This window comes from Taudactylus pleione, unplaced genomic scaffold, assembly GCF_031769625.1.
Source record: "Taudactylus pleione unplaced genomic scaffold, aTauple2 ptg000016l, whole genome shotgun sequence".
Classification (NCBI taxonomy): Eukaryota; Metazoa; Chordata; class Amphibia; order Anura; family Myobatrachidae; genus Taudactylus; species Taudactylus pleione.
Window position 1 is genome coordinate 1,876,019 of NW_028284418.1, and position 12,076 is coordinate 1,888,094.

Here is a 12,076-nt window from a genome sequence, read left to right on the forward strand (position 1 = left end):
TTTTGACTGTGGAGATAGGAGAGGGACAAACAATTTGTTTGTTCCCTGATTAAGGATCTAGGGTTATAACTAATCATTATATATATATATATATATATATATATGTGTGTGTGTATCAATAATCCAAGTGAACATGGCCGCTGAATCTGTGGATTTGTGATTGGGAATGCAGTAGCGTTGGCAAAGTTAATTTTCTGAGATGGGGCAGCTTTGTCTTTAGAGTGGGAGTCCCACAATCGCGGCAAAATTATGCAATTTGTGGGTGTGTGGCGAGAGACCTAATGCCACAAAGTGCCCACCGCCATCAGCTTCCTGCTGCTTCATCAATAAGTGTGTGTGACAGTGTCAGACTGGCCACAGGTGTACAGGGGAGGGCTCCGGTGGGCCCTAATGTCTGAGGGTCTCACGTCCTCCTCCAGGGGTCAGGTTTCAGACTTTGCACTTAAATGATACATTGTTACTCTACTAGATGGCCAGTAACTTGATGGAGCAACAGGACCATGGATGAACATGGGTGCTTGGTTTATAAAGAGGCCCTGATCTTTGCAGGCTGAGTAGGTCTTCGCTAATGGTCAGCCAAGTCCTCTGTGGTGGCTGGCCACACCCCTTAAGTTCTGGCCCCTACCACTGTATTTCCTGGTGGGCTCGTCAGGCCCCAGTCAGACACTGGTGTGCGACAAGAGATATATACATGTCTTGATGAAAGCGTCAGATTGTTGAAATGTTGGCATCTATCACCGGCTGGTTTGTTTTACACATTTTCCAGAGACCTGTTGAGTGCCCTCTGTTTCCAAGTATACACACACATTCAAAAGTTTGGGGTCACTTAGAAATTTCCTTATTTTTAAAAGAAAAGCACTATTTTTTTCAATGAAGATAACATTAAATTAATCAGAAATACACTCTATACATTGTTAATGTGGTAAATGACTATACTAGCTGCAAATGTCTGTTTTTTAAAGGAATATCTACATAGGTGTATAGAGGCCATTTTTCCAGCAACCATCACTGAAGTGTTCTAATGGTACATTGTGTCTGCCAAGCGTGTTAGAAGACTAATGGATGATTAGAAAACCAATGTGCAAATATGTTAGCATAGCTAAAAATGGTTTTGCTCGTTCGAGAAGCTATAAAACTGGCCTTCCTTTGAGCTAGTTGAGTATCGGGAGCATCACATTTGTGGGTTCGATTATGCTCTCCAAATTGCCAGGAAAAGAGAACTTTCATGTGAAACTTGACAGTCTAGAAATTAAGACTATTCCATGGGAGAAATTGCCAAGAAACTGAACATTTCCTAAAACGGTGTGTGTACTACTCCCTTCAGAGAACAGCACAAACAGGCTCTAACCAGAGTAGAAAGAGAAGTGGGAGGCCCCGATGCACAACTGTGCAAGAAGACAAGTACATTAGAGTCTCAAGTTTGAGAAATAGATGCCTCACAAGTCCTCAACTGGCAGCTTCATTAAATGGTACCCGCAAAACGCCAGTGTCAATGTCTACAGTGAAGAGGCAACTCCGGGATGCTGGCCTTCTAGGCAGAGTGGCAAAGAAAAAGCCATATCTGAGACTCTCCAATAAAAGGAAAAGATGAATATGGGAAAAAGAACACAGACATTGGATAGAGGAAGATTGAAAAAAAAGTGTTATGGACAGACGAATCAAAGTTTGAGGTGTTTGGATCACACAGAAGAACATTTGTGAGGTGCAGAACAAGTGAAAAGATGCTGGAAGAGTGCCTGACGCCATCATAAGCATGGTAGAGGTAATGTGATGGTCTGGAGCTGCTTTGGTGCTGGTAAAGTGGGAGATTTGTACAAGGTAAAAGGAATTTTGAATAAGGAAGGCTATCACTCCATTTTGCAATGCCATACCCTGTGGACAGCGCTTGATTGGAGCCAATTTCCTCATCCAACAGGATAATGACCCAAAGCACACCTCCAAATTATTTAGGGAACAAGCAGGCAGCTGGTATTCTGTCTGTAATGGAGTGGTCAGCGCAGTCACCAGATCTCAACCCCATTGAGCTGTTGTGGGAGCAGCTTGACCATATGGTATGCAAGAAGTGCCCATCAAGCCAATCCAACTTGTGGGAGGTGCTTCAGGAAGCGTGGGGTGAAATTTCTTCAGATTACCTCAACAAATTAACAGCTAGAATGCCAAAGGTCTGCAATGCTGTAATTGCTGCAAAAGGAGCATTCTTTGATGAAAGCAAAGTTTGAAGGACAAAATTATTATTTCAAATAAAAATCATTATTTCTAACCTTGCCAATGTCCTGACTATATGTTCTATTCATTTTGCAACTCATTTGATAATTAAAAGTCAGTTTTCATGTAAAACACAACATTTTCTGGGTGACCCCAAACTTTTGAACGGTAGTGTGTATATGTATGTACGTGTGTGTGTGTGTATGTGTATTTATTGGGTATCAGCTGTCACGAGTTTTGGATAGCCAATAAGATTCGGTTTTTAAATCCGAACGGAACAGAGTAGAACCGAATCCGCTCACCCCCATATATACATATATATATATATATATATATATATACACACACACACACACACACACACACACACATATATATATATACATACACGACAGACGACCAGCACACCAATTTCATGCAGAAAAAAATATTTTATATCATCAGCTTATTTGTCCATAAATGCCACAGACATCGTACGTTCACAGAAAATGTGCAAGGTGCATTAGTGCACAAATAATAATCATAGTACTCGTCATATTAAGTGAACCATCACTGCGGCATCAGTTTATATGGCCCGGCCCGACAGCTGTTTCGGTACCTTCTTCCAAGGGCATAACCACACTGCTGAAACACATAACCTTATACAGAGCCGTAACTAGACTTTTTGGTGCCCTGTGCCAGAAAGAGCATTGGCGCCCCCTCATTTTTCAAAGGGACATGATGTACCCAAAAAGGGGAATTGCCTCATTGGGAAGGGCCAGGAAAGAGATAAGGGAGGCCAGGAGATGCTGGGGATGAAATAAGAGGAAGCTATAAGTGAGAATGATAATAAACAGAGATTTGACAGGCCCAAACAGCGCCCCCTGCCCTGTGGTGTCCTGTGCGATGGCCCTGCCTTATCATCCCAATGAAGTACACCTGGACCAGCAGATAATGACATCACACAGCATTCACCTGCATTAATCACATTACCTGGAACCTCCGTGAAAAGGAGCGCCGCCTCCAACGGGGACCCAGAATTGACACGTGCGGTCCAGCAGAGCTTGAGTTCCACAGACCGGAAGTGACATTGTGGCTGTTTAAAGATGTAACAACTATTTTTCTTTAAAGCTACAACGTATGGATCTGTAAACAGTAAAACGCTTACCAGCAATTCTATTAGACTATAATATTAGTTGTCAGAATTCACTAATCCCGGTGCCAGATGTCAGTACTACATGGTCCAAATGTCACATGGCATAGAATTACAAGGTACAACAAGAAATAGAAAAATGAAAAGCAAAAAAAGAAAAAGAAAATTATACAGATGTGGGAGATATATTATAAAAAAAACAATTCAGATTGAGTTCTTCATTAAGTCCCAGGGGTGATACAGTTCGCAGATCATATATCCAGCGACATTCACTGTGTAACAAACGTTTATTATGATCTCCACCTCTCATGAGAGGGGGTATATGTTCAATCGGCATCAACCTAAACTAGTCTAGGAGGCTATGACCCATTTCAACAAAATGTTTAGCAACAGGTAGAAGGGGCGTGGCCTAATCACTGGAGGCGTGGCCATGCCCCCTTAAGAAAATAAATCAACATTGCTGCAGCGCCGCCAAGCATCACTGTGCGCTGGGGAGGGAGACGCTGTGGGCCCCCCAGCCCAGCGCATATCCAGGGGGGGGGGCACGATCAGGATGATCACTCCCCCCACAGGCAGAGGAGACTGCTGCTGCAATAAGCAGTCTCCCTTTGCAGCCCTGCATTGTGTGCTGGGCTGCTCAGCTGACAGGGAGGAGGGGGGCATCGTCGAACCCAGGCCCCCACAGGGCCCCTCCAGCAAGCCCAGGCAATTAGTACCTGGCCCCACCCCCCTCGGTACCCCTGAGTGTTACTTTTAATACCAGAAAATGCTTTGCGTATAGAGGATCTGTGTAAAGCGATCCGTTCTTTTAGCATGCGGACAGTCTTGCCCACATACAGCCAATTACATTGGGCACTTTATAATATATATATATATATATTATAATGTATTTGCTTTCACAGTTTAAACGATATTGAACACTCTGATTGTGGATCTTCAAAATGTTCAGCTCTGATTATATATCTGCTATTAATACGTCCAGAGCAGCGGAAGAAGACACCACTTTTCAAAGATAACCAGGTTTTCGGCCTCTGATCCCCACATCTGATCTTGTAACAATATCTTTGATATTATGGCTACGTCTGTAGCTAATTAATGGTAGATTTTTACAACTTGTCGACAAGGCCGGATCTGTTTGCACTAGATGCCAATGGTGAAAAATTGCACGCTAGATAATATGTGAACAGAAAAAGTAGTATTGAAAACCAATCTTTCTGATTTAGTGTCTCTCATCACATTTTATTGTCCAACAAAGTAGGTCTATCAAGTTGCAGGCATTTTTCTGTTGCTTGTTTAATTTCTCCGGGGTCATAGCCCCTTTCTATAAATTTCTTTCCCATCTGTTGTAGAGCAATTGGTAATTCCTTATTGTCAGAGGTTATGCGAGTTACTCGTAATAATTGCGAACAAGGTAGGCCTCTTCTTAGAGGCCAAGGATGAAAAATATCTGCCGACCAATAGTGTGTGTGTATATATATATATATATATATATATATATATATATATATATATATATATATATATATATATATATATATACATACATACATACACACACACTGCATATATATATATATATATATATATATTTTACAAACAAATTCAGAGAGTGCGCCAAACTCACTTGTAATGCACTTCGATCTTTATAACCCTTTAGGTGATGATCCTTGCAGTGTGTTCTCTATGATACTTATCTGAAGTCCTTAAATGGGCCAATAATTCCTTAGTACCTGTAGTTCCTCTTTATTCAACCAGAGGTCGAGGAATAGAGGAGCTCATTCAGACTCGCTCGCTAGATGCGTTCTTTCACACCCAGCGTATGCAAATTCAGCTAAGTGACGGCACGGCAGGCGATCGCACAACCAGGCATAAGCACGCCCACTATGTCTTGGCGTGCGATCACTTTGTGTATGCAGATGCCCACCAGCCTGTTTTAAGTCGCCCACTAATGCACGTCATCTCCAGGAAGTGTATGCAAGCATTGGTACATCGAGTAACATCGGAAGTGAACGCAGCGCTTGAGGTTGACTATACCCTACCTCAAACACTGCGATCACTTGAGTGTAAAAAACAGTCAGGTGACGTGTACAATGGCGCTTCCTTTTAATTATGCACACCTCTGAAACAACATTGGGATGCTCAGGCATGCCTGCGTTCGCATCTCGACTCCCGACGTTTCTAGTGGCCAGCCCGTCACCACCCACAAACAGCTTCTCCTGTCACTCACTCTGCTGAGCAGTCTATGCGCAGCGAGCGAACGATTCCCGATCTTTCGCACTGGTTCGCACACTGCGATGATTACGCATGCGCACATCGGCCAGCTACGAGCGAACGCTTCTTAGCGTCCGGGTCTGAATCAGGCCCAGAGTTCTTAAGACAGTTTTCTCCTCTTTGGAAAATTCTTCCTATTTGATGGATCACTGAAAGTTTATTCCTTTAATTTGGATCCTGGGATCAAATCCTCATACCATGAAAGCACACAGAAATTAATATGTGGCCATTGGCCATATTTCTGTGTTAAAATATTTAATTCTTACATTGGATTTCAATTTAAGAACATACTTACCTAACATCACATAAGTAGCAGTGTAACACCTCTAGTAGTGTGATATAATAAGCCTACTGTCTCACCCTTAGAAAGGTATGAGCTCTCACAGGGCCGTAACTAGGGTAGTGCAACCTGTGCCATGGCACAGGGCACCGCAAGGCAGGGGGAGCGGTTTGGGCCTGTCACTTTTCTGTTTATTATCATTCTCACTTGTAGCTTCCGCTTATTTTATTCCCAGCATCTCCTGGCCTCTCCTATCTCTTATATAGCCCTACCCCATAAGGCCATGCCCCTTTTTCAGGTGTGCTATTTCCCATTTAAAAAATAGGGGGGGGGCGCCAATGCTCTCTCTCTGGCACAGGGCACCAAAAAGTCTAGTTACGGCTCTGAGCTCTCAACAGTAACGGTCACCCCAATGAGTATTTCTGCAGCTTCACCCTATGCGTTTCATCTTGTGGTAGATGAAACGGTATCATACAGTAATCTGCAACTGCACTGTAAATGTGGGAATGTGAACTGTAGTAAGTCAGCCAGCAGATTAGGTTTCTTAGGGAAGCCAGCAATACATAGAGTAGCTTGTCTATGGATAAGCTGGTGGGGTATTCTAGAAATACTAGCTAGTATCTGATGCTGGACTACTTGTTACTAGGACATGATTTTCTCGCTTTTGATTAACCACCTGGATGAACTTATTTCAAGTGACGTAACAGAAGGAGGTGCCTAGATAACCAACGCCTGTACAGTGACTAACTTTGGCATCACAAAGGTTACAGACTCCTTGACACTTGATTGGAATACTGTAAAAAAAAAAAAGTTCTACACGCCAGGTCTACTACTGTTAACATGAAAAAGAAACATTTAGAAAAATTACTTTACTGTACATGCTCACTTACATTTTTGGAACTGCAGTGCAAATACAAACAGCCGCACCACAGCCTCTAGCCGGCTCTCACAATCAGCTGTGGGGGCCTGTCCACAGGCACAGATGGTGTCTCTCTGCATCCTTTCCGTCAGGTCACAGGTGGTGGTCCAGAGCCAGACTCAGTATAACAGTGGGTAGGCAGCAGCGACAGGTCACAGGTGGCAGCCAGTAGTCCTAGGGCTCTCTGACCCTACTCACGCTGGGGAATCAGGGAGAACACGCAGCTCAGCCAGCCAAATCCAAGATCGTGCTGGCCAGCTTCTGTGTGCCTGCGCTGCGTGGAGCTGCGATCCTGGCCCGGAGCAGCTGAGCCAGTAGAAAGCTCCACTCCCGGCTCACAGGCATGCTCAGCACAGCTGCTGCATCATCTGTGGTGTGGCTTAGTGGCTATATTAGAAACTCTGTCCTCAGGATCCCACACAGGTCACATTTTCCAGGTCACCTAGCAGGTGCACAGGTGTGTTCATTTCTCACTGACACATTTTAAAAGATCCACAGGTGGAGCCAATTATTTCACTTGTGATTCTGTGAGGGGGCCTGGAACACATGCACTGTTTGACAGAGTTTGAGAACCTGTGCACTAGATCTTTCAAAATCTGCAAAAGGCTGGACAATATGCTCTTTGTCCTGGATCTTGAACAATGTGTTAAAATCCTGGACAATCCAGCCGAAAACTGGAAGGGTGGTAACCCTAGGTCTTTTGCACACTCATGACAATTTGCTTATCATGGACATTAGGTGGGACAACTGTTGGACACATTTTTCTTACAAAAGAAACATTAATGTGTTATCTTTGAAGAAGATAAGAATAATCATTATCCTCATTATTGTCGGATACACAGTGCTCCTCATCCATATTACCAGCTTCCACAGTAGCATCCTCAGTTGCTGTGTCTAACTGTAAATCAGCAGCATTCCTACTCACCCTCACATTTCCAAATGGTTCAGAAATTTTTGAAGGAGGATGCTGTGTTACAGTTTCCAAGCCACTATACTTATGGACACCCTTACACTCTCCTCTATAAAGACACAATTCGTTCTTCTTCAGCCTCAATTATGTCCTTTCCATGCCGCAACAGGGCTCTATGCAGCCAACTTCCGGCACCCCCTACATGCTTGATGCCTATGACATCATGCCCAGAGGAGGGGCCATCGGTTCCGGTAAATATAACAGGCACCCAGCAAGTTACATGCAGGTGCCATGGGGAAGCAATGGTGCTCTCCACAGTGCCCTGCACTCTGTGCGACAACAGCTTTTGCACACCCCTAGTTATGACCCTGGAACTTATAATGGAATTTTGGAGGTGACATTACACTCTGTGCAAAAAGATGGTGCATGGGAATTTCCAGAAGATGCATGACCGTGTTGGGCACTGGTAGGCATTCTTCTAATATATGTAACAGCAGTAGCAGGACCACTACCATCCTGGAAATGGTCTGAGCATATCAACATATTCATCACTAACTTTTTCCATAATACTCAAGTCAATAGCAGTTTTACCTTAGACAACAGCAAATAGCGGGCCCTATAGCAGTACGCTATGTTTATAGTTACGCATTTTAGTGATGATCTGTAACCTGTGCATGCTACCAAGTCACACTGCACATGAGTTAAGGTACATTGTGATTGCCACGACTCCTAACTTCCCACCATCGCTCCCTGACTGTCAAAGGGCGCAGGCATGTTGCAGCCGTTTTTTGGGGCACGTCTCAGCCTCCATCTGCAATCACGTATGCAGTGAAAATGGTTCCGTTTTTATGTCTTCGTTTCCACAGCCATAGGGTTACTCAGAACGGTGATAATCAAATGATATGCGACCAATGCTGCGTCTTTGTACGCAGATGCTTAGATTTGCAAAGCTGCAGGTAGGTGTCTTAGTACAATTCTCGGCGTATCTGACATTTGCATATTTTCGCACAGCAGCTACATATGGGGATCACAGATACAATGGCATTAGCATACACGATTGGGCCACTGAGAGAATGGGGGCCAGACCTCCTCTCTGACCAGCAGCCGCTGGTGTAAAACTTCAGTGCACTGTGGGTGTATTTTGATTCTATTAGGAGCCAAAAAGAACGGGTGGCACTCAAAGCAGTGTCAGTTACAGAAGATACCATCTTATTTTATTCTTCGTTCCCCTGGCCTACTCCCATACATTCTATTGTGTCCTGTAAATCATATCCTGCATGGCAGCAATAAAAACATCATTCATGAGTCAACTAGTTATCACAAAGAACCTTTAACCTTGTACATATACTTATCTTTGAGACATAAAATAAGCACATAACATCTGAGTTCATAGGTTAACTATAATCACTGTTTATTGTAAAGATCTAATACGCAAGTGGTTGTAATAGTTTTTGTATAACCTTAGTAATATTTATATTAAGTTATGTTTTTTTTTTTAAAAGATATTGAGGTATTTTAAAATTAAGATATTTGTCACATAAAATAAAAGTATCCCTGATGTCTCATCAACATTTCCATTTGCACTACTGCAGGAAAGCTCTTTAAGCTTTTAAATCGAAAGGGAAAAACAACAGATGTTACCAGGGTGGTTTTAGACCATGTGGAGCCCAGGGTGAAAATTTTGTTTGAACTGTAGTTGAGAATTGAGGAGGCAACTAAGAAAGTTCTTTATTAGAATGACCAGGCTAGAACCAGAAGGTGACCGGTCTAGAACCAGGAGATAACTGTACTGGAGCTGGCCTGGGACTAGGAGGTGATTGAGCTGGGACCGGCTAGGCTCGGTTCAGTAGTGCTGCTGGGCAGATCAGGACCAATAACTGATAAGACCAAACTGGGACTGGTGTTGCTGGAAACAGTAGTGCTGCAGAGCAGGTCAATGCTGGAAGCAGGATTAACCTGGCTGGGACTGGTATTGCTGGGAGTAGGAGTGCTGCAGAGCAGGGCAGAGCTGGAAGCTGAATTAACCAGGCTGGAAGTGATATTGCTGGGAGCAGTAGTATTTGCATTTAGCAAACATTTTTTCATCTAACTTTATTTATTGACAGACCTCGATACATACAGTATACAAAGAATTTGTGTTACAGATAATTCCATGATATGTAATAGAATAAAGGAAAAATCCTTTTCATGTCAAACTACCACCAAATAAACTATGTCTTTTCGTGTGTTAAACTTAAAATGGGAGGCAAGGCGCTGAGAAATGAGGGCCTGATTCAGACCCGCTCGCAAGCTGGTCGATAGTGGCCCAGTTCGCATGCGCGGCGTGCGCGAGCCCCGGAGCAATCGCAAAAAGCACTCGCTCCGGCACTCGCATCCAAAAGGGGCAGCTGTCGATGTTGATTGACAGCTGCCCCGTTTGGAAGGCGGGGAAGGGGGGTGGCTGAGCAAACTGAGGCATTCCTGCAGGAACGCCTCCGTTTGTGGGCGGCCCTACTGACATCACTAGTGATGTCAGTAGGTGGACTTCCTGCTCTATTAGTGCAGGAAGTCCACTGGGGCTTGCGGCAACGAGACCCTACCGCAAAGGTCTCGTCGCAAGCCCGATGGTCGCGATGGTCTTGACCATCATCATGGCCGCTCGCACAGCTATGCGTCCGGCCAAGAGGCCGCAACAGAAAAAAAAACACGCCCTGATTCAGAGAGAGCGCTCGCTTTTTGCGAGCGGCTCTGAATCAGGCCCGGAGTTCCATGGTTTTTAAGCACTGATTGTGATTCAGCATCAGACAGATTTGCAAAGCTGCACGCAGGCTATAGATATGATGTATGCACGCAGGCAGCTTTGCAAATCTGTCCTTGCTAATATGCAAATGTAGCAGGAGGAGTAGGACACCCTCTGCTGCATTTGCAATCCCAGCACTGCGACCGAGGTCGCAGGCTGGGATTACCATCGCAACCATCGGTGGTCGACGCAGTCACTGGCCTTGCCACTTCTGTAGAACCGGTAGGACATGTTACCATTTCCGAGAACGCAGCCGCCCCTGCACAGCCCCATAAATGCATATTTTGAGACTCTTTATCGCCATCTATGTCCAGATTCTTACAAGCTTTTGGGATTTTTATCAAATACATGGTGCAAGCTTCGCTGCAAGATAGTAGTTCATAACATTGAGATGCCAGGACGCCTGAGCAGAAACAAGTTCTGAATCACCAACAATCTGATTCTTGGTAATTTCTTAGCCCAGAGAAATAGTGAATTGCTGTGCTGGATAAATTTGCACATTGATATGGAGATCTGGCAGTGTTTTGGGGAGGTCTAAAATAAATGTGAAATGTGGAAGGAACATTCATTTTTATCTAGGATATAAAATTGTGACTCCATATTCCCAAGTGAGACTAAATAAATAACTGTAGAATGTTAGCCTCGATAAGTTAATGGTAAGGATAAGTGGTTCCTTTTTTCTGAAATCCGAAAACACCCAAACTTGGGGGATCTGAATGAGTCAGAGTCCCAGCTACGGTCTTCCTGCCATATTCAGATCTCAGAATGAGGCAAAAACTTAATTTTCCTGGAAATGTCAGATCTCACATGTTTTGGAATGGCATTACACCCCTGCTAGAAACAGTCTGGTTATGGAAAATACAGGGGTACCCTACTCATTTTGTCCACTGTATTCCACAACCAGGACCAGCTCAGCAGATCCTTGTGCTGGTTTATATAGAACCAGGATAGTCTCAACAGAGCCCAGTGTTTGTTATGCATGGTTCTCACGGATCTGTGCATCTTTCTGTCTTTCTGTGTAACTCGGACCTGCTCAGGCTAGACTCGCTAGCCTGAAGCTGGTCTTTTTGTTTCCAAGTTTTCAGGCAGAAATAGTGTGCGAGTTACACACTTGCACTCTATAACATTGCCTGACTTGTATTGCTCACAATGGCAAAACATCTGGATGCATGTTTTGCCATTGCGAGTTGCGGGGGTGTGAGAAACATGCGAGATTGCATGTTCTCGCACCCTATTACATAGGGCGAGTTGCACAAATGTGAGAGTATAGCTCTATACTCGCACATTTTAAAAACTCGGACCCTATTACATCCCACCCCAGATACAAAAAGGACGACACTAATTTGCTCGACATAGAAAAAAGGTCAACATGACAAAAGTTAGAGTGTTATGAAACACCTGCCTATCTTGCATAAACACAGAAGAACCAATAGCTGAGGTCTTCTGCCTATAACCGTCCTTATTCCTTAAGAGAACTATACTCTCACCGGTACGGAGATGCTGCCAGGTCTTAAACTCAGAGCAGTAGAGGTTTATACAAATGACAGGTGATCACATGAACAAGGCTTGAATGGACCAAC